General features: G+C 41.0%; 1 long non-coding RNA gene across 1 annotated transcript in view; it reads right to left on the reverse strand.

Moving 5' to 3' along the window:
* Positions 1-24,338, reverse strand: part of LOC308058999 — a 45,090-nt gene extending 20,752 nt beyond the window's left edge. Inside the window, exon 1 of the long non-coding RNA XR_013926083.1 lies at positions 1-24,338. This is a non-coding gene — a long non-coding RNA (uncharacterized lncRNA).
* Positions 24,339-24,657: the final 319 nt, after the last annotated feature.

The following is a 24,657-nucleotide window of genomic DNA, read 5'->3' on the forward strand; positions in this document are numbered from 1 at the left end:
GTTGACAAACGCCAGTTGAGTTTGAGTATGAGTTTGCAGTCCCACCAGGCAGTCCAGGGCCTTTCAAGGTATTCACCGTAATTGGTAGTTGGTTGAGGAGAAGAAGCAGAAGAATTCCTTCATGTCTCAATTTGACTTAAAAAACAAAATTCAACATCAGATGATTTAGACTAGTTGTTGTATTTTATCAGCTGATGATAAGGTACCTCACGCAACAAATTCTGGGCATTTTAGTATTCTGTATATCCAGGAACATTGGAACATATGTAATAATCGGTGCTCTGAGGTCATAAAAATGAAAAAGAGGGTAAACACTGTAATTTGGAAGAGTTTCAGAAGAGTGTACACTCCTAAGCAGGTCTCTGTTTTGTCAGCTAATTTCTTCAGTGTAGCTTGCCTTGTTATACAAAGGCATTTCCTCTGCTTCCCCATATGACCCTGTAAATATGCTGCATCTTGTGGACTATTTTTGCCTCATTTTGATACGTCGTTGTACCTATTTCAGAAAACTACCAGTAAGACCAAGACAGGTCCTTACCCCAGGGACTGATGACTCCAGAAATCCATTGATTACTATTTTTGCATAGGTGTCTTTTCCTTTGTCTACAGTCATTTGGGTTGCTGTTTCATTCCAGCCCTATGAAAGACAGGATATTTGTTTGCATGTGGCATGTAGCAATTGACCATATTTTGCATTTGTGGTATTTCCTCTTCTTTTTTTTTTTATTTATTTTTTTTCTTCCCCCCCCCCCCCCCCCACCTGTTACTATGTGCATAAAACTGTATAGCTGGAAATGTTGTTAGCCTTGTAGGCAGCTGAATGTTTCTGCCATTAGAGCAATGACTTGGTATTGAGGCAGTGCCACAGACTTCTTGCTTACTGGGGGAAATTGGTTGCCTGTCCTCTCCCTGGCCAGCATGCTGTAACCTCCTCTACTCATTCTCTTGTCTGTATTGGGTACAAGCTCTTTGAGGTAGGGGCTGCCTTTGTCTAACTGGGCAAGATACAACATGATGCAATACAGATATTTTTTGGAGCCTCTAGGAACATAGTCATGTAAACAAGACCGTTTTATATGAATCGGGATTCTATCATTTAGCAATTCACTGGCATGCCCCAGTGGGGGGCTGAAATGCAATTTTCCCTATGCCATATGCATGCTGCAGAGTCACTGTGACAAATTGTTCAGGAGCTGGAGCTTTTCCCCTCCACAAAAGAAATATTGAGCTAAATTGAAGGCCAGTAAATGCTTAATTACTGATACTAAACCATCTTTCATATATATACTGTGAACATGAAACATATTGGATGGAGCTGCTGTCTGGCGCATTTTCATAATATGTGAAACTGGTAAATCAGAAACAGATGGAAGTATTGAAATGGGAGAATTGCCCTGTTCCCTAATTAACTTGGTAACAATGCAAAAGAATAACAATACTTGGGGTTTTTGGAAGACCCTTGGGTTGATATGCTCCCAGGTAGAGAAGATGGATAGCTAGGACATGAAAATTATTACCAGGATATATATACGTTATTGTATTACCCATTCATATTTATCACGGAGAATCTTATAAAACAGCTGTCATTATGTTTCTCTTCTCCATCGCTATTTCTTGAACCATCAGATATTCTGCCTAATGCATTGTAAAATGTGATTTTGCATATCAGCCCAATGCCAGATATGGAGCCTGTGGAAATTACTGTTTTTATTGATTTACTGAAAGAAGTGGTTTCCTGAAAAAAACTTACAAATTGAAAATGAATCAGATCAGTACTTTTGGCTATTAAAAATGGATCTCAAACAACAAAATGTTTGAATGTCCCTTTGGACCCACTCATTCTTCCTCTGGGATAGCTGGATTAAAATCCTTTTTATGCCTTTAAAACCACACCTCTGGGCTATTCAGCTGTGTAAACATGTGTGTACAAACATTTGCTCTCCTATGGTTACAGTAATGCTTTATGCACATGGTTAGAGGTACAGCTGACCAGGAACTAGAAGTCTGGTATCTCACACTGTGCATAGTCCTTCAGCTAGAACAGAGCTGAGACCCATGCAGCCTGGAGGCTGGAGTTTCCTTATACTACCTGTGGCCACGTTGCCTTAAGAGTCCTGCCAGTAGCCTAAGGCATTATTCTCACTCACTTTTGGCTGAAAAGACTAATCATGACCAAACCTAAAAGACTGCAATAGAAGGGAAGCAATCCAGCATATATCCTATCCCTTGGTGGTTAAAATCCTTTTCTGGGAGGTAAGAGATGTGAATTCAAACTGCCGCCAGCAGGGCATGAGATGGACCTGGATCTCCTAAGCCTCGGTCGGAGTCACTGAAAATCACTGAATTACTGAACAAGATTACAGCTATTGTAACACAGCTTTCCAAACTTAGACCTTCTCCTCTTTTGCCTTCCTTAAAAATGCTTTTCAAAATCAATAAGGTGGTGGGTTTTTTAGATTGTATGGAAAACTTTCAGCTGTTCCACCCACCTTTTGGTTTGTGCTTTATTTGGCAAGAAAAAGGAAACTTTTAATTCATTTTAACCCAAACCAAAATGCTTTATTTGTGTGTTTTCTTCTGGCTTTAGATCTAAAAATCCAAATATTCTAACAGTCCCAACCTTAGCAAATGTGAGAGCATGGGTCGAGTAACATTCCTCTTTCTAAAGGGTTTCCTCTGGGCAAGCTGCTGTATAGGACCACACCAAAGCAAGATTTTGTTGTTAGTGTGATGTATAAGGAGACTCTGTGATGCATAAATCCAGCTTTCTGAAAATGGGGTGAGCAGCACAGTGAGTCCAGGCGCTCCATTTCGGCCCTCCAGAGCCAAATGCAGTAGGTATTCAGCCACAGCTAGAAACCTGATATCCCCTGGTAGCTGCAGAAAATGGGGTTTACTGCACTTATGAAGTCCAGGCATATTTTTCCTGAGTCATGATTATGTTAAATGTATTTACTAAGTAAAAATGGAAAAATGAGGGGGGGAAAGGAAAAGAATCCCATGCAATTACTTCTCTATTTTGTTTTAGAAAAAAACAGAAGCTTATGCTCTGAACAGGGAAAGAGGGTGTTTGCTTTCTATGCTGCTTCTTTCTCTCTGCTCCCCATCCCCCAGAACAACTTACAAAATCACTTTCAAGTGAAGCCTGACACTTCTTTTTGGAATTGGTTTTATGACACTAGAGCAATTATGATATTTCACGTATTTATTGGCTGTAGTCCATGGAACAATTGCTGATAATCTCTGATGAGCTCTTAGGCATCATATGCTTGGGACTGATGGAAAAAACCCTACAATGGAAGAAGGCTCAGGGGGCAGGCAATGCTCATGAAGCTCAAGGAATGTAGGGAGTGACCAGAGCTATTGCACATACAGCTGAACTCGTCTCAGCACAAAGGGGACTGGAGGGTGGCCTTTGTTTTTGATAAACGGCTGTATCAGTTGAGTGGATTAGCTGATACACTGGGTTTTCCCTGAGTTAATCAAAAGAATGTGAATGTCTTCTTGAGTCCAGGTTGTCTGAGACCAATATGGGGAAAGAGTATACATGGCTCAGCATACAGTATAAAAAATGAACACTCAATAAAAGCAACATGCTTGAACTGGCTTCACCCCATGGGTTCCCTCCCAGTGACTGGAGATGCCCAACATCATGAAAGTCAGCATAGAGAGAATGGAAATGGCAATCACATGTGTATTGTGATCCAGTTGTATGTTGCAATTGCTATGTTGTTGTATTCTGATTTCAGCACATTGCTGTATCACTGCTAAATTAAAATCCTGTGTAACATCAAGTATCTTCAGATATGTAAATGTGGCATTAAACATTAAACCCTTTTTGTGCAGAATATAAAAAAGAGTGTTGTACTCTGACTGTTTCTGAGTTCTCCTTATTTTTCACTGCTAAATCAAGTTTGCAAAGATTGAAAACCCCATTTGCTGTTTTCCCAATATTACTTTCTCAAAGAAGCTATGAAGCTGTGAGCCAGTCTAAGAGAAGTTCTAAAATTGTGATTTTTCCAGCTACTCTATTACCCTGCCTGAGACCACACCACCGTTGCATCTTTGAAAGGAAGCACAGTCTTCCTCAATGATCACCCAGCTTTCTTCCAGAGCAATAGCTGCTCTACTGGAGGAAGAATGGGCTGGAGGGGCAGCAGAGGAATAGCTCTTCTTCACCTAGTTGCTGCTGACATGTCCATCCACATAGGAACTGATACAACTTCTGTTTATCTGTGAAATGTTCATGGTTATTCTAATGAATGCAAATGACTGAATATTTTTTAAATTTGATGGTTCCTTTGCATCAGTAACTTCCCAAATCAATCGCTTCTTTACTCATGTTGTAGGATAAGCTTTTGGAGTATGAATATTAAAAGCTCAGGAATCAAGTGATCAAAAGTTAAGAAAAATTACATTTAAGGCTCTTTGCATTGTTGACTACATGATGATGTACTGATTTTTGTAAGTTCTTATGATGTAGTGTGGGGAAAGTAAATGTCACACTTAAATCATTAATTATTAAATATTAACTGTTGACATGCTTGAGTTGTAATTGCTTTCATAGTCACCGTATATCTCCTGTTGAATGTATTTGAAATATATTTTCAAATATATTGTTCTGATCTTTTTTTCTGCTGTCCTTTTGGGCAGAAGACATCTGCCAAGTTCTGAGCTTCAAATTGCAGAGTTCTTGTCACAACTTGGTTACTGATTTACTGGAAGATATGCCTGTTTTTCAGTCTATAGACAAGGACAACATGTTTTCCAAAATCTCCTTCCCAGTTTAAAAGGATTGATGAACTTTTGAAGATATAAGCTGTGTAGAAGAGAAAAGTATTATTATTTGGAATTTCCTTAAATATTATTGCTCACCAGAGGTAATTAGAAAATTATGTATTCAGATCTGTATGGAATGGTTTCTGAACAAATCTCTAAAGAAAGTAGAGTTCTGATTTTCTTCCAACATTTTACTCTTTAAAGGAAGTTATGTTTAATGCAGGAATATTGTTTTAAAGTTAGAACAACTTAATGTCTTTATAAACACTGTACTTTGTTTGACATACTCCAGTCAAATGGTTTCAAATAGGACGTTTTACTAAAGATTTAAGTGAAATTAAGCTGAAGCTGGAAATGGTGCTAGAATCCTTACTGGAAAACAGTGATATATACATACATTTATATACACACACACACATTTATATACATTTTATTATAAATATATATATATATAAAACCTCTGTGTTTCAGCTACTATTTCCTGCAGGGCCATATTTTAGGTCATTGAAAATCTTACTAGTATATACCTTGGTCTATTTGGGAGTGAAATATCCATGTGCACAAAGTGTTTTAAACCTTTGATTTCTCATTAACTGCTTCTTTCTGACAACTCCAGAGCATTTTTAGTGTGCTACAAGCTTAGCTACACTGTATTGTCACACTATTCTCTGCAGATTTGTATTTTTTAATGGTCTTCCAAAGGCTAAGAGGCAACATTTAGCAATATTTACATTATGTGGTCGTCACATCTGTTCAAGGAAGCATTTCAGCTACCACACTTAATTTGTGGCAAGAATAAGACTGACACTCAAATTGTGTAAAAACTGGACATAGTATAAAATAATATAAAATAAATGCATTCAGTAAGCAAATGAAATACATGGAGATATGTATGCAGGGATTTGGCATGCTAGGATCCCTCAGCCCCACTTTATTTTCTGAAGCTGTTGAGTCAGACAAAGTTTAAGATAATGTTAAGTAAGTCTTTGAGCCTTTGGAGGCTTGGCAATACTAAGTCCTGAAAATGTAGTTTAATGTCAAGCCAGCTGTGGTCAGCCCTCATCAAAATTGCTTTTCCCTGAACTACTTGTTTAAAATGCCAGCTGGCCAGCAACCAGCATATACGTAATGCATTGACATCGTGTAGCTGATATGGAGCTCAACATGATTTTCAAGGCAAACTTGGGAAACTTCCCAAATTATGTCCTAACACCACTGGAAAGATGAGACTACTGAAATGGAAATAGCTCCACAGCATAACATAGCTTTTACTTGACTGTGTAAATACTTGAGAGAACTTTAAAGTTATGCCCAGAAGCAAGTTGGTTTCATTTAAGACCTGCATTAGCTCTCTGAGCAAAGCCTCACTGCTTATTTGATTTATACCTGGCCTGAAGAGGAAATACTTGTACAGAAATGTTTGTTTGAGCGCCTTTCAGGGAAATCTGCCTGTTCTATGATAAAGGGTGCTGGGAGTTCCCAGGCAGAAGTATGATAACCCTCAGCCCTAGCTCCACAGCTAGTATCTCTTCACAAGCACTCTATGATGCAGACTGGATGTACCTGCTATACCATTCTATGGGGCCATCTAGAAGTGACTGAAATGAAGACCTGAGAAACACCCAGAATTTAATGTCTCACTCTAGGTGTGTGCAAGACTACACTCATTTCCTTGGGAAGGCCCACAGACTGGATGAGAGCTTCCATACATTTTGACCAGGCTGAGTCAAGAGCTGAGGTCGTATCATAGAACACACCTACCACGCAGGGTAAATACCACCCCACTTTGCCTCTGGAGACCACAGTGCAAGATAAATATGGCCACCATGGTTCAGCATCTGATTCTTCTCTCTCACCAGTATATGTAACACACTACAGTGGAAATAGTCTGTTATCTCCAGGGAAGACAGGCCACATTGAGAAAATTGATCTGAAGACGAATTAGGTCTAACAAGCTGTACTAGATATATGGGTTTTCAAAGTACATGTTTTTATGTGAAGTGTTTACAAATGGCAATCTTCCACATCAATCCTATCTTCACATGATGAAGCATTAAAGATTTTCTCCAGGCTCTGTATTATTTGTATTCCCTAAAGATTTAACAAGTTTACATGAATCTCTCTTTGCCTGGAATCATAGTTGTTTTTTTCCCAGAATAATGAAGCTGTTTCACAATCACTGGCAGACATGAGGCCAATAAGATAACATTTCCCACATACTTCACATTCCAGCATCTTGGAAGGGAGCTTTTAGATATGGCTTCTTAAAAAACAGTTGGAGGTTTGAATTAAAATGTCTCTGAATGTAGCTCCAAGTCTCAGTCAGTCCATTTCTTGAAATACTGAGTAATACTGATGTGTTGACAGAGTATGGCTATACAAATCCATTAGCAAAAGTCAACACCTGTTCAGTAGAAAGCAAGAAACTCTTGTACGCAGCTGTAGCAGTAAAAAAACAACACCAAAATACTCAGAAAACCTAAAAGGTAGAAACTCTTTATTTTCCAATAGCAGATTAAAGTGGGTGTTCCCTTCTTGTTCTTCCCTAATGTAACACAAACCTTCCCAAGGAGTAGGAGAACATGTGCAAATTCCCGGTCTCCTCATGCTGTCATTCATCCATTAATTTGCCAATTTATTTTTTTCAAACAAAAGATACCTTTCTCTTTTCAAAGGAGAAATTGCCTCATCATCCATTAACAAAGATGACTGTTAGTGGGTTTTTAAGTGTGTTAAGGTAGAACTTGGTGAAGCATAAGGTTTTTGCTATTACGCTTAAAGACTGTGCATCTCAAAGAGCCTATATGCTGTCAATGCTGTCAACACCAGCAATCCAGAGAGTTTATTTTTCCTCCATACTGCACTAGAGAAGAATGCTCATCATTCCATTTGTGCAGTGACCATTTCAAAGCACACCTTTTCAAGGCAAAGCATTATTAAAATGGTTTGTGAACTTACTGTGTGCTTTGTGACTTTATTTTCTTAAAACTTCCAGATTCTTATGGTGCGTGAGAATCTCATATATGCAGATCTGCATCCCTTCAAATCTGACACTGCAGGTATACTGTAATGCAGAAGTATTGCATGAAGCTTTACCTTGCTTCTCCTTCATCACTGTAATGTCAAAGTACTTACCCTTGTGCCTTTGGTGTGACTGAAATCTGTCATGTGGGGCCCATTCTTCTTCAGGGGAGGTGTTACCTTTCAGTATTGTGATTTGGCTTAGTAAGGTAGTTAAGCTTTTACTGTGGTTTTTCTTTTCCTGTTTTGAAATAGTGCTATGTGTTTACTTTAGAGAGCGCAAGGTCAAAAAAAGCGTGCTTTGCTGTGGTCAGTTGTTAAGTTCCTGAGGAAGTTCATTCCATGGTCTGTGAACTATCTCCAGGAGAGCTCTCCCCTGCAGAGAGGGAGGTGTTACCCTCTGCTATAAAATTCCTTTCTGCTTAAGCCATGATGTTAGCTGCGGTTCTCACCCCAGAATTTTAGCTGAGCTTTTGGATTTGTTCAACTTGAGCCACTAAGTGCCTTGAGGGTTTTGCTGTTGGACAGATTGTCTGTGGGAAGCTGATGCAAGCTTGGTGCAGCCCATCTATCTGGTGCTATTGAGGAGAAAGCTTTCCATTAACAGAGTCCTCCTCAATTCATCATCAGTAGATGTCTTTTCAACAAGTAGGGGAATTCCAGAAAAATACAATGAAACAGTTTTACCAAATGGCTAAGAAGTAGGGTTATTAATTTTTTCTTGAGGCTCAAAACCTCATGATTTTTGTGATGCTGTTAAGTAATGAAACAGGGCAGGGATCCTGCATGGCACCTCTGTGCAGAAACATTAAAGCTAGGATCTGCTGGAATGAATCAATGCAGTGCCAGCTTGGACTAAAGCCAACCGTAGGGAGAACTGAGGGCCTTGGATGGATAGCTGCCTCCAAGCTGCAGACCACGTAACCCAAGACACTCAAGTTTTGCCTGGGGGTAGTATGGGGAAGAGAAAGACTCTTTTTGCAACAATGACACTTTCATGGGAATTAAGAGACCTTACTTACTAGGTCACTGTCTTCCACTAGAAGATGATTGAGACTTTTACTCACCTGGGCAAATGGAAGACTATTTGCTGCTGTAAAATCAAGCATAAAAAATACAGGAGTCAAAGAGTACATAAGAAAATGTAAGTCTGCTTTTGCAACCTGATGAGGAGGCCACTTCCCACCGAATGCTGATCCTGCAGTTGGGTTACTCCCTGCTTAGCTTTAGAGTTGAGTGCTTCTGAGTAGTTTTAGAAGCCCAAGCTAAGTCAGCCTTTTGGGTCAAAGTGAAGGCAGTGGTTGAATTTTAAATGCTTTTGGGAGTTAAGTGTTACTTTACATGGGTTATCTAAGGCTTTTCATGAGAAGCTCCCACTCAAAAATGGCAGCTCCTGAGCTTAAGTTCACCTGCCTTGAATCTGGCCAGATCACCTGTCAGTGGAGTCAGGGCATCAGCTGCCTCTTTCCATCCAACTTAATCCACATGGCCAAGATTGTGCTGAGCTAATGAACTGGATTGGTTTGTGGAAAGTCCACTGAGGCCCAAAGCTGCTATGAAAACTAAGGTGGGACCATGTAACTAAGAGTGTGAGAGAGGAAGCGAAAAAAGAGAATTTGGAGGGTGGATACATTTACCTGTTTCAGAGCCATTAGATACACTGCACAACTAAGGTAACCACAACCTCAGGCACAGTCTGTTACTTAAACTTTTTAAGCAGGTGTGAAACAGCACTGCAGTCAAAAGAAGTAGGTCTTTCCCCTGCCTTCTAGTCCCGTCTCTCCAATGCTCTTCCCTTGTTCTTGCCATGTGTGTGTACCTGCAAAACAAATGGGAGGGAACTGCTGGGCTGAAAACTGACTAGACAGCAAAAGGTTATTTTTAAGCTGGTTAACACAGATAGTAACTAAGGAACAGTAATCATATACACAAGAAGATATACTCCTACTAGGGGAAAGTCAGCCACAGAAAAGGTGCCCCAGCACAGTGCCTCAAAAGTGAATGGTAAACACTGTAGATTGAGAAGCAAACAAGCTCTCACCAGTGTGAAGCCAATTCATTGTGATGCAGCTTTGTCTGTCCCTGCATACAGGGCCAGAGAAGGATTAAGGATGCTCTGTGCATAACAGGCCACTGCAGTTTTCTCTCCAAGTAGAAAACAAGGAGGGAGAACTGTTGCTTGCTTGAGTACGCTTGCTGCATTTTTCTCCTGTGGGTTACTTCCAGATGGGGAGCAATATGGCTACTGGTGGTTTTTTTTCACTTTTTCCACATCTCCTTTTCAACAGGTTGTGTGTAATGCTGTTCTCCAAGAGTCCATGAGTACTTACATCTCTTATAGACATAAGGTCTCTGCCTTCCATTTGTTACTGCTTATGAGGGCCCACAAAACACATTTCAGCTTTTTCACACTTATTTTGATTTGTACATAATCTGCTTTGTCTTCTTCCATTCATTCATGGTAAATGAGTGGGCTCCAGGGCCTCTGGGAACAGAGACTTGCTGTACTGGTACAACAGGTGTAGCCCAGCAGGCTCCCTCTGACACAGACATATTTTCTATAAAGGTTGCTGGCACCACAGGTGACTCTGGCAACCACTCCTGTCACATGTTCCAGCTCTTGCTGCCTATTTTTTGCTGTCCTGTGTGCAAAGTCAGTGTTGCCCCTAGCTGTTGGGCACAAGGATGGATGTAGTATAGCCTGGGGCGTGTTGTGGAGTTCGGGATTCCTTGGCTACTACAGTCTTGGCTATTTTTTGTTTGCTACACATTGCATGAGAGCAATACTTAAAATGTGAAAACATCCCAGAATCTGGAATCTAAACCCCTACAAGTCTCAAGAACTTGGGTTTGCTGGGTTGGCTTAGTTTTTTTCCCAGGCTTTTATCATTCAGGTTGAAAAGGCCTTTAAAACAGAGTTTCCATTTCACTTCTCATATGAGTGGTAACGCATTTTCATAAAAGCACTCACAAGATAACCACAGCTGCTGATCATCGTAGGCTCAGGCTATCAGGACCTGGAATCACACTGAAAATGTGTGAAAATGGAAGCTTTTAGCACTTCTAAATTTGAGCTGAGCCTCTTGCTCTGAAGCTTCTTGTAATCCAAAGAGTGAGCCTTTGACAATTTTTTATTTTATTTTATTCATTATTTTAGACTACATCTGAACACATTATACATTACCTCCCTGAAAGTTATATTAAAGCCGTACCTTTCATTTCTGGTTGATATTAAATCTTAATTAATTAAAATATGAACACGAACATTTAGTCTTATGTTATTTACTTAGGCACTCTTAAAAATTCACATCACCAAATGAATCTTCACTGACATTATATATCTTTATTTCCGTTAGCAGATTTTGCGTTTTTCCTGCAATTTTGTCATTTTTGGTCCAAAAATTATATTCTGATTCCACCAAAAGGAACCTATGTTTGCAAGCACTCAGTTGCCACCATTCTGTCCAGTTTAGAGCTGATTTGACTGGGTGTGGAGGTCATGTTACACTTCTCTTCCTCTCACTGCATAGGCATAACATCTGGAATTAGGTTTCTTGTGTGCATGCTATCAATTCCATATGTAAACCTGCCTTCTGTGAATATTAAGCAGCATTTGTTTGCAGTTTGGCATTCTGACAAATGTTTCTGCTGTGACCTCATTTGCTAGATTTCTGGGGAAGGGTAATACGTATGGGATGCTGAACATACTGCTGCAGAGCTAGCCATCCACACTCACGGGAGGTTTTATTTTATTTATCCAAATAAAATTCTCAGGGATTAGAAAATCACTACCTGGAAAGTTGCACCGTTACCTTATTTAGAAGAGCTGAGAATTCAATGAAGCTTGACTTTAGTACAATTGAAATTATCTTACCACAAAGGAGCCTGCACAGTTCATTAAAAGGAGACTAACATGGGCTGCTTTCAAATATTTTAGCCTTTTTGTCTTCAGGTGGTCTTTAATGAAAGCCAGAAATGGGAAAGAAGGAAGTATTTTCCTCAAAAGTACACACTGTAAATAAAAAATATTGCTGCTTGCATAGGGAAAGGATCTTTATGTGCAGGTTTTGTCACAGAACTGGAGCTTCTATAACATTCAGAGTATTGCTTTTCGTTAAATATAATTAACTTATCCAATGTAGCTTCTGGTTTTGCTGTAGTTATTTTTTTATGATGTCAAATAGTGACAGCCAGTTGAGGAAAATGTGACCAGCAAGGGAGCAATGCCTCATTTGTTGCTTTGCAGCACAGCACGGAACAGTAATTAGAGGAGAGGCAAAAAGTAATCCAATATATCCAGCTTACTGGTGTGAGCAGCACCTTGAGAAGGCCACCTTGCCAGAGTTCCTCTGCCTTTTGATCTTCCAGTTATGACAACATAGTCTTGCACTTTGCAACTTATTATCAGAATAAACACTATTTGCAGTTCAGCTAGGGGTTCAGGTAGCGTAGGAAAACAGCCTGCTATTCTATTTGCTTGTCCAGGTATGCCAATACTCATGAAGTACGTATTTTCAAGACTCTGGTTGCTGGTTTGCACCAAACCTCAGTGAAAAATGCAAGTGGAAAGGTGCAGTCCTTATCCTTTAAGATGGTGTAAAAGAACAGCTTGTAAAACCACCGTGGGACAAGGCAGCAGAAACCACTGTGCTCTCCACCCCAACACAGGAGCACACAGTCCATGGCAATGACATCTCTACAGCATATGGTGTTTTGGTGGCTGTAGTTTAATGACGATTCATGAATAAATGAAAAGGAAGGAAAGAAAGTGAAGCAGGAGATATGTTAGAGAGAGAAGGCAGAAATACTGCACATAGAAAACATGGCCTGGGAATACCACCTAAAGGAAGATGCAGAGAGCTTGTGGACAAAGCACTGACTGTGAAAGGGCCGTGACATGGCAAGGAAAGAGAAGGTCTCTTGCTCTTTGACTCCTGCTGTCTTTAAGGAAACCAAGTATTTTGTGTTCCTTGTAAATAAGTAGACTTTTATCACAGATGTGGGATCCTTGAATTCTCCTAACCCAGTCATACCCACAGGGCTCATATTTATAACTAACTTTGCTGGTCTGGAGTTTAGCAACATTATTACTGTCTGGGTTAACAAACTTGCAGCCAGAAGGCTACTATACTTTCCCACATTTAAAGACAATTTAAACCAGGAGAAATGCAGGCTCATTTCTGAGTAGTATCAGAACACAGTATTTTGGCATCTACTTACAAGCAGTCACTGTTGACAGTACATTGTAAAGGCAGCGCAGTGCCTCATTATGTTTGTGTTTGCTCTCCCTCCCATACATGTATTCCCCTTCAGCTCTGCCATTTGTGCAAAACCTCTCTGCATTCTGCTGACCCTCACCAAGACCCAGGCTTGGGGTATAAAAGGTCCCTTTCAGCATGAATGAGAATCAAGCCCAAGCCCATAGCAAAACCTCTCTCCTCACCTCATGGGACCCTTTTCAGCATCACCTTCCCCAGTCCATCACCCTGTACATTTGGTGTCTTTCCCTGAGAAGCAGCTACAGGGGCTCTGCTGTATGCATACGTGATCAGCTGGCTTCTTCTACAGAGATGTAGAGAGAACGAGGAGGAGGGGCGCCTTCAAATGCCCAGCCTTTCCACACCCCATCAAGTCTTTGTACCTTGACATTTCCTTCTCGTGATTCAATTTATCACCCTTAATGTAGTGGCATGTTAAAAAGCTGGACCTTTAAATCTGTATAAATTCAGTACAGCTACTCAGGAAACTGAACCACTGATGGGACAATATCATGGGGCCTTTAGAGATAGCAGTGGCTACAGCTGTGATGCCATCCTCAGTCCTGGGGCAGAAAGGACTGTGCAGAAGAGGAAAAGGAGGAAAAGCACAGAGGCAGAACATGAGAACATTTACAGTCCCCATGAAAAGACACTAGAAAGGCTAAGGTTGTTTTATCACAGAGAAAAAATCAGCATGAGTTACACATTGAAAGTATAGAAAGCAATGAATGAGTTAGATATGTTCCTCCTGTTTTCATGGATGGGATGGTAATATCTGAATGATTATTTGGTACTTGTGGCTTATTGTTATTAATTCCAGGCTCTTTTTAGCAGTTTTTCTATCAGTGAATCTCAAAATGCTCAATAATGTATTTTTTTGAGGTTAATAAACACTGAATATATGTTAGGCATATCATGAACCATGTAGTAAAAATAAGTGCCTCCAAAATGCCTGGAGAAAGTAGTAATTTTGTGTTTCTACTATGAACAGCCCTATTACAGAAGGAAGAAGAAATTTTTCTAAAGTGCTTAATAATCAGATTTCCCACTTGAGACACAATCAGTTGCTGAAGTTTTAGAATGTGCTAAGCCCTTACTTTCTGAAAATAATGTACCTTCAATCTGACATGTGAAAACAGTGGTCACATTACAAAAATTTAGAACAGAGCTTTTTATTAAAGGAAATTTATATAGCTTATAGAACGTCTCTATATTTAAGAGTAGGCAAACATATGGATAACATAAGAACCAGTTTGAACTTGAAACCTGAAACCAAACTTTGAATTGGTTGAAAATGTTTATTTAACTCAGAAAAAAATCTCTGCCTGCATCTGTAATTTCTAGTCCCTATAGGCAACAAAAATATTCAGAATAACACAGGGAAGAAATGACATCATCCATATTCTGATACAAACAGAACCATGGACATATCTCAAAAAAAAAAGTGCTCTTCTGAAATATAATGTGATTCATCACTCAGTGCATGCTAATCTAAAATGTACCTCTGCACGCTACAGATATAATCCTCAGAAAAAGTACAAAAAAAGCTGTCTGATGACCAGCACAGTTTGCAGCAACACTGACAGATTTACTTTGTGAACTTTTGTGATGAATATATGAGTTTTAGCTTTTAAGGTCTTGCTATTGGAGCCTTTTTTTAGAGCACATTTTCTGTTTTGCTTGTATTATTTTACATGCAACAGGAAAGGAATCAAAAGAATGGTTCATGACTTTACTGTCAAAGACAGACTGAAATGCTGAACTACTTTATTACTTCTCACGGTCTGAATTTTAAATTTTTCTAACCCCTTGCTCACCAAAGCTCCTTTCCTTTTGCATCAGGAGCTCTGGCAAAAACAAAAAATTATAGGACCTCATGTGCATTAGAAAGTGAGCCACTGGGATTACCAGGGCAGCAATAGCTCTAAGAGTGCAGCTGGACTACAGCACTGTTTTACATGGTACATTTCACCTGGCACTGAAAATTAGTAAGGAGTGCCTGTGTGGTCTGTAACCACACCTCCAAAGTGAACATGCAATTGTGTCTGTGGACATTAGTAACCTGGTCTGAAACAAAATAATCTTATACATATTGAGCTTGTATTAATCTGTTTATTGACTTTTGGGTGTGTACTGATACTAATCTATTTTATCTATTTGGTAATTGGCATTTACTTAAGCCAACCCTTTTGACTACTTGGAATAAAAAGGTTTTTAGTTCTGTTATTGAATGGAAGATTTTAGTTGGCTATCTTCAACTATTTTGTATGTCTTCTTATAGAACAACATGGGCTATAGGCTGATTTGATCTTATTTACAGTGGCATTAATCAGGGATGTGTCTATTGAAGCCGATGATGGCATTTAAGTGGATTAGGCTGGGGAAGGTGAGATAAGAAGCAGACAATGGCAGCCTTGTGTTTTTTGGAACTGTTTTTCTGCCACGAACGAGTATTTAAAGAGCTACAGGAGCAGGAGCGATCCCAGGATTTTAGAAATACCTGTGAAGGGTAATAATATACACAGGGAATGTGTCTGTAGAAGCACAGAGACAAAAGGTTTATATTCCCTTTTTGTAGTCATTACTAGGATACCAAGTGGTATAAAAAGTACGGTCTTGGGCCTGATTCTGATCTCCCTGGTTATCAGTTGGGAGAGCTGCCTGGCTGTGAACCTGCTGGGAGATTAGAATGAGGCTGTTTGTGTACTGATTTCCTAAAATATGTGATTAGTCATGATCATGCTTCAAAACACTACACATTCTTCCAAGCATTTTTTTTGTAACTTAAAGAAGGTTATCTGCCCACCTGAAAGTTAAGGAATTTTCAGTATTTCATTCTATAGATAACAGTTTGTGGGTCACAGGAAGAATAATATCTTCCTGCATTTTATTACTGTGTACAGAAAGAGGAACAAGAACAGATGACTCCCACATCTTAATACCTAGCCTGTGAGTGCTTGTGCTTAATGAAGGCCAACAAAGTATTTTTTTTCTGGATGAGTATATTGTGAGCATGAAATAGCCTGTACTATTCGCTCCTGTTGGAACATTCTGACAGTTTCACAAGATCGTTTCACAGTCAGCAAGAAGCCCTATGGGGATGATTGAGAGCTTGCCCAGTTCTGCCCAAACACACTGCACTCCTTCTGCCCTGTGTCCAAGGAAGAGCAAAGGACAGGCCATGGCACAATCTGTACACAGTGCTGGGAAAACATGGATGGACCAGAGCATCATTTGCCAAAGATTCACTTCGATGCTACATGTCTTAGCCCAAGACCCCAATATTTTTATATAGTAAACTGCATGATGTTATGCAGCCTCATACTGATGTTAAATGTCAAATCCTTATGTAGGCAAGATGAAAAGTGTTGCTCAGTTAAGTATAGTAACTCATAGCTATGTATAGCATTCATTCTGTTGTATAAACCTCAGCTGTTAAATAGCGTATGGACTGTGCTTTTGGCAATATTACTATTACAACATGGTACACACTTGATATATTACTGTATATTGTAGTATTGGTAGAAAGGAAAGGATAGACAAAAATGACTACAAAAGCAGAACACTTTTTGGGGACTGAACAACTGTGGAGAAGCTCAGGCATCAACCCCACTGGTTATAACTGCTAACCACAGCTCTGAGTACACTGTCCTGCAAACATCAATAGTGGGTTTTGGCTGGGCAGAAATATCTCTGTTTCAGCAGTTATGGTGAGGACTGCACAGAGAGAAGCTTTTCCTATAGACTGATCTGACAGTCTCCTCTGGCCCTGCAATGAAAGGACAGCTGTTTCTGATGCAGGTCTGTGCTGTTGTCTTCCTGAACTTATGTGGTTGAGTCTTTCCCACGTCAGCACCTTTTTATTCCAGTCTGTGTGACACGGCTGTTGTCCTTCTCGAATGCATGTCCATTACCTGGGAAATTCAGGCTCCCTGGGGAGGTAGCACAAGTGGTAAAGAGAGCATGTGGGCATGCGAGAGAGTTCCATGCTTTACATCTGGCCAACTGAACACACTGGTGTTCCCAAACCCACTCAGGAGTGAAAGGGATGCGTCAGCAGCCTTTCACTACCATAAATGTGGATGTCATTTATTCAGTGCTGTGAAATATTCTCATTTCCCGCAGGTGCAGGGGGGAATCCAGATCGCCCCTGGGTTTAATTGACGTACTTTGTACTTGCTGTTGGTTATTTGTCTGCTAATATTCTTTAGATTTCATCAGTTTATAACTGATTTCTGCCATGGAAAGTCATGTGTGTGTAGCTGTGGATTTAAGGGGGCTAAAATCCAAATGCTATTAATTGATGGGCACAATCACGGAAAAATAATATATGAAGAGTTAGTGTGGCTTTTTTGAAATTACTTCCTTCTTTATTAGTATTCCTGAGAAGGAGAAGAGGTGTACAGTTTTGAAGCATGAGGAAGCACCAGGCAGTTGGAGAAAAGGCATGTAGATCAGACTGCAGTTCTGTGACATGGTTCCTAATGAGCAGGAATCAACATCCATTACTTCAGCTTGCCAGATCAGTCCCCACTCCCCCGCTTGCTCTCTAACCACTCCTTCAAAAGCATTTTTAAAACTCCAGGCTGCTGGAGACTCACAGACTTCACGCAACCACAAAAGCATATATGCAAGTACATATGCATAAAAAGCAATGAAATGATAACTGTTCCACTATGTCATTGAATGCTTGTAATTTAGAAGAGATTATTCATCTTGGTTTTGCTTTGACAGAAGAGCAGTGGATTTTTTTTTTTAAATGTATTTTCCCAGTTCAGAAGGTTAAGAACAATTCTGTGCCTGCGGTGGGGAAAAAAGAAAAGAACAAGAAAGAAAGGCAGGGGGAGGAAAAGAAAAAAAGAAAAAGTCTGTCCGTGTCTGGATTTCAGAGGGATGGCTCCAGCAGTCTTATTCTTCCCTCCTTCCCTTTCTCCCTTCCTTGCTTCTCCACCCCTTTGTGCGCTAAAGTTACAACCCAAGGACTTGGAGACATATCAAAGGAGCGTCACTAATGAAGACCACATGTGCACTGTTCCTCTTGTTTAGTCCAGAACAAAGCTGAACTGTAAGAGCCTTCTCTCAACGGGGGGAATAACAGGTCTTCCCCCCTCCTCCATTACCCACCCACAGTTTATGAATGAGGCTTTCTCAGGTAACCACCACTTGGCATCAGAACAATTTCAGGAGGAAATCAATCATCTTTCCAACAGAAAGTCGTAAGGCAGAGAGCATGCGTTTCCTTTGCCAAAATGTCAGTGGTGACACTGAAACGCCCATGTGTTTGACAGCGCTGCAGCCTTTGGCCTTCGTTCTTGCACAGCAGCAGTGCATTTGCCGTAGCATTTTTTCGTTTGCTTTTGGGATGCTGCCTCTGTGTTGTCTCTGGAGCTGCATGAAGGCAGGTTTGTACATGGGGGTGGGCCGCAGCAGGGCCTGCTTTCTGAGCAGTGTCAGCTGAGGAGGAAGCTGAATTCCAAGACTGAAGCACGTCATTTTCCATCTCTGTTTACAATTAACTGCATTTCAGAAAGACTTTCACCAACTAACGGGCAGTCGATCCTCACAGTGGTAGTTTTATCAGGCAAATAAGAAAAGAAGCTGACATCTGAATTTGTGATTTTGTGTCCATTTGGCGCTGCCTCCTCAACAGTGTATTGCAGGTCAATGCAGGTGGCTGTCCAGTCCCAGCAGTGGCCATCTAGGAGCAAGGCAAGTGGTTGAGGGCTCCCTCAGAGGGTGCTTGCTGGTTTGGGAGGGAGCCAGCTCTTGCTCCCAGCTGAGCTCCCAGTGCCCTCATTCCCTGACAGTGATTAACAGCAGCACTGCGGGTTAATGCCAGATTAGAAGGGTGGGTGAGCCTCACCTCTGCTCGGATCCTCCTTCTGAAAGGAAGACATCAATAGGAGATAGTATCAGTCATCTTAGCCAAGCTGTCTGGCAGCTTGTACTGCTGTGATATCGAGCACAGCTGTGTCACTGGGCAGCTGAAGTGTCTTCCTTCCTGCATGGCACATCTGCAGGAGGAGAAGCCTCAGGAGAGTGGCTGAGAAGGGATAATCCTCAGGCTTTCATTTCACGGACCAAAACGGGCTGTAGAGTCTTCTGAGGAGAGGGGCAGGATTGAATATGTGAAGGGAATAACCAGCTGAGGGGCTCGGAATCATGGCATCTATCTCTAGTTTGGTTTCCGAGCAAGAATCAGCCTGCTGCTGTACATTGTATGAGCAGGTATGCTTCATTATATCCATTGGCTAATTGCAGCTGGCAGAAAGATCTCAAGGTTATTAATTTTCTAATGCGTTCAATAAAATACATGATGGGGCGAGCCAAATCTCAATTCTGTTTCTCATAAAACTTTCTGGCATTAAGAGAAGCCAGCAGCAGTGGACAAGGATGTGTTAGGACACAAAGAAGCAGCCCAGAAGACACCTACCTATCTACCTACAAGCTGACAGACTCATGGATGATTGACCACCCAGCAAGGTAAAGCACCCATAGGCCCAGCCATGGTGGCAGCCCTCATGGACATAACACTGCTGCTGTCTCAGACAGCTGAGCAGCATGACGGAATAAATAAATATGAATAAAAAATAAAATAAGCAAATAAATCCAAACAACGTCAAAGCCACTGTGAGTAGTGGTTGCTGCTAAAGCTGCACCTATTTTCTGACAGGAAGCTCTTCCGGCACAACTGCCTTTCAGAGCCATTTCTGGTTACCACCAGTATGGGGATTTGTTTCTATAACAAATATATTCCTGTGGATGAAACTGCTAGTATTAAAAATAAATGGGAAGAGGGAAGTAGATTCTATGGAAAAGTGACTTCAGAGGAAGAGAGGTGACCTCTGTGTGTTGGTTAGCAAAAAAAAAAAAATAAAATAGTGGAAGCATTTGAAGGATCATAGGACTTTTTATAAAATCACTTTTAAGTATGGGATTAAGCAACAGTATATATATAGAAGAAGACATAGTTTGAGGATGGTTGTTTGTTCATAAGTGATCTAGGGTTAACAAAGCATTCCAGGGTTTTATGAAAGCACTTTTAAACAAATAAACATTACCCTGCAGTGTTTACAAGCTAAGCACTTCAACATAATCTCCATGCATGAGAACCTGAGAACAAAATTGATTGAAACCCCACGATAAACTGTTTTGTTTAATTGCCTAACCTCATGGCAGCAGAGAAAACCAGATACAATAAATAATGTAATAATGTCAAATTTTAGATTTTCAGTGCATTTCATCACCCAGAGTGCAATTTGGTAATCAATGTGGGGTTCCTGAAATATTTCCATCTGGGAAGTTTCTCTTTAAAGTGGCATCTGGACCTTTTCTTGAATCGTATCACAATGGGTGAGGTTTCTTTTTCCAGCATAAGGTGACTGAGGGATTGCCATAGCCCTGGGGCAGTTCTTTGAAGCCCGAGGCTGCCGTCTGTTCATCAAATAAGGCATCCTAAACATTTCTGATGCTTCTGGATTCCTCTTCTCCTTACCAGTTTTTTTTGCTGAGTATCTTGTCTGCCTTCCAGACACATCGTGAGGTCCTTAGATCTAAACCAGCTGTGATTTCATTCAGTACTGATAAAATTAGATTGAGTAGAGCAGGGCTGTGCTCCTGGGGAAAGGAGAAGACAGCTCTGGAGTATGGTCATGAACAGGAAAGCAACAGGGAGCTCCTCCAAAGTCTTTCCCACCTGGCCAGAAAAGGATCATCTGACCGTCCCAGCCACTTCGCTCTGGGATACAGGAGTGCTGCCACACAGCCACCCTGTCTGGGTGGAGGCCAGAGGGCTCAGCCTTCTTGCTGGTTTTCTTGCTCTCTGAGTCCAGCTGGGGTGTTTTGGGTGGGCTTATGCTGTTTTTCTGGTCCATCCAGTGAGCAGAGCAAGGTGCAAGGAGTTGGTGTCCAGGTAATCCCAGTTGGCATTGCCTGCCCCAAGGCTACTCAGTGTTAGAGTTTGTTACCTTCATTTCTTCTGACCCCACAGAAATGCCATCTCTCACATTGTTCCACGATTTAATTTTTTTAGGGGTGACTGGCTCTCCAGAGTGGTTAGTCTTTATAGATGGCAGGGAATAAATAAGAATACGAAGTGAGGAAAAATAAACTGTTCTACCCCAAATTCCAAACTGCTCCTTTGAATATCTCTTTTGTGTAATAGATGTTGCCTTCACTGCTAAATTCCCCTCATTTTTAAGGTTGATCTAATTGGCCTGTTTTCCTCAGCCAGCTGAGGCAATGGAAATGTCACCTCTGTGAGGCCAACCCCAGGCACGGCTGCGCTGGCTGCTGAGTGATCCGGACATCAGTGCCATAAGCATAGTCCCAGCACAGATTACTGTCTCTGCACACCGCCTCTGGGCCATTTTATATAGTGGAACAAACAAGACTCTGACTGACTCCACAATCTGTTGGAGCAGTGTCAAAATTAACCTTCATTCTGAAGAACGATGTAGACAAATTAGCAGTGATGCTTTGGGTGTTGGCAATCTTTCTCCTGTTAGCTATGTCACGAGAACTGCTCTGCACAGATGCATGCATGTATGTAAACAGACTGCAATGCATGTATGTAAATGCATTTATTATACCCATGGTAGATTCAAACATAGGTACAAATGTGGCAGTAGGCAGGTTTGTTTGGGAACATCTACCTTTTTATGAAGGAGGAGAGCTAATAGTACAAAACACTAAGGCAGAACATTACTTTCATTCTGCCTTTGCAACAGTGGTGTGCAAGAGCTATGAAGTGAGAAAGCATTTTACATCTTTAAATGCAAACATTCTCACAGCAGTATAGGCTGTGGAAACAGCCCATTTGATTCACACAGCAGTAACATTTTCTTTAAGTGAAGATAAGCTCTGAAGCTCCAATATCTGTTATATGGCATTGCAATCCATTTTTTTTTTTCAGGAAATTCTCTATATCTCTTGCCTTATAACTGTCAATACCATTCCACTCTCTCTTTAAAACTACAGTACTGACTCAGTCTGCTTGGAGACAGAAAGCTATTTTGACTTACAGGTTCAATTCCTGTTGACTCAAAAGGGAGGAAGAAAATGCAGAGACTGAGAATGAAAACACTTCTTATTCCAGAAGTTACTAACAGGCACATGTCATTAAGGAACGGGTGGCATTTGTTCACCAACTTTTAAAAATATTTTTTCCTGGCTGAGGTTTAGCTCTGCGTGTATTTTCTAGCAGATGCTGCCATGAAGACAAGTGAATCTGGATGTGCTCTTTGCCTCAGCAGTTGTATGAGGTCTTCCTTCTTGGCTGGGATCTCAGAAAGGAGCCTGAGCAGGGTTTCTGTGTCCTCCCATCCTCCCCGAGGCACCTGCAGGATCTCTGCCATCAGAACAAGTGCAGCTCTCACTTCCTCACCCATTTGGCCAAAAGGGGAATAGTACAGTTATGCTGGCAAGGATTTCTTTTTCCAGCAGACTGTGGTTTTCACAATTCAGCTCTATAGACTTCAGAATCTCCCACGTCACAGGTCTCTGTAAGCATGATAGAAAACAGGAAGGGGGAAATGCTGATCAGACACAATAAGACAAGCATTACTGGTCAGTTGTGGTTCAGACAAGGGCTGATGTCTATAAAGCAGGAACCTCTAAGAAAAAGGCTGGCAAGTAGATGGGATGCAAAGCAAGACCTCTCTCCTCCCATCACCACACCGTTTCAGCAGCTCAGTTTTGGAGACCTTCCTGCTGAAGATTATAGGAGCATGGGGCTGAGAAGAGCTGTCTGGATCTTTCCTCTTCAGCCATCATATCTTTCCTGTACCCGTGGTCTCTCATGGAGTACAGCAGGAAGAAAATAGAAAATGGGAAGGCCCCTGTTGCCCTGTCCAGGAGGAGGCTTTCTTAGCAAGGGCCTGACCAGCAAAGCCTGCCTGTGCCCAGTGCCTTGCAGTGGAAATGACTTATCTCTCTGCTGCAGGAGTCCTCCTTGTGCAGATTTCACTCTCATCCATGTATATACCAGAAACGCTTCAGAGTGTGACTGCTCCTTCCTACCTCCTCAGCAGAAACACTCATCTCCAGGGAGACGGGAATTTCGTGTGTGATAATTTAGCCTTCTTCCATCAGCCTTTGGGCATTGATTATCAAGTATAGCAAGTGCTCTCTCCCATGCTAGTGTGCTTACTGCCTTTCTGCCCTCTAGCACTGAATTTGTTAAGGGATTTTGACTCCTAATGCTGCATCTCCATGAACAAGGAAAAGGAAGAGGTTTGATCAAGCAAGCATTTTTAAGCCACAGATTGCATCCTGTGCTAAAAATAGGCTTTTGTGCCTGGAAAATGCATATTGAGGTGGTCACCTTAAAAAGAAACAGTGCTCTACATTCTTCATCCTGGTTGCCACTGATTGTATGTGAAATGTGGAATTATATGAGGGCAAGGGTGGGGGGAAGACAATGGGCAGACAGGCTGTCAAGCCAGCTCCCTGACAAAATCAAGCAGCTGCTGGAGGAGTTGCCAAATGAAGACAAGTCCTATGAAAAGTATCAGAGACACCCTCCCCAGGCACTCCCCCATAAGCAGGAGACCGCGTAATGCCAGAGGTGGGGAGGGAGAGACGACAGGTGGACAGGTCTGGGTACACACACAGCTGCAGTGGAGGAGCCTTGTGTGACTGAGGTGAGGCCTGGAAAAGCAGCCACATTTTATATGATCTCCAAGGCTCCCTCTTTCCAAGTATTAAGAGATTTCCTACAAGCATAGGAGCTGATCTGGGGATTTCTTTAGCAGCTGCTTACTTAAAAATCAGCCATTGTCCTTCCTTAATCTAAATTCAGATCAAGCCAGCTATTAATGTTTCTGTTACCCTCATTAGAAAGTCTTATTTTTAATTCCTTTGCAGCAATATTATACAATAATATACAATGAATATAAGGTCATAACACAACCTTGACACTAAAATGTGAAGAGCACAGCATTTCTTTATTGCACATACCAAGCAAGGGATTCTTGCACTGCATTGCTACAGGTGTAAAAGGAAGGTACATTAATTTCAACAATTGCAAGATCTTTTAGAAAGAAGGTTTTCTTAACCGTCTTTTAATCCAGATTCTCATACTTGTTTACAGCTGTTTTCAGAAAAAACAAGTAGATGCTGCAGTGTCTGAGTCTGTATAGGGGCATTCAGTTTGCTTGAGTGCAAATTTGGCTTGTTAGTATAAACAGAAAGCAGGTGTAAATCTCTAGCTAAGCTTACATTTAGGTGTCCGACCAGCATCGTTGCTAATTTGAATTTTTTGATATGGCTTTAAAATTAATGATTTTTACTTAAAAGTTTACTTAAAAGATTAAAGTTACTTGCTCTATTTTTTCAAAGCCTGTTTTCATTATTTTTCTAAGTGCAATAACTTAAGACCAGATCGATAAGCTGTGTAAGTACAAATATTCCCATCCCAACACAGAACACAACCTGACTGAACTCTTAAGATTATGAGTTTAAATGGAAAATGTAAGTGTTCCCTTCAAGTACCTCTACCGGGCTGGCAATGGGGAGGGGGATAGTGTTTCCTGTTTATAACAGACTCCATCACAGCTGAAAAGTGTTCTGATTTAGGTACAGTGCGCCCTGGATGTCA

The sequence above is a fragment of the Falco punctatus genome, assembly GCF_963210335.1.
Source record: "Falco punctatus genome assembly, chromosome: 2".
NCBI lineage: Eukaryota > Metazoa > Chordata > Aves > Falconiformes > Falconidae > Falco > Falco punctatus.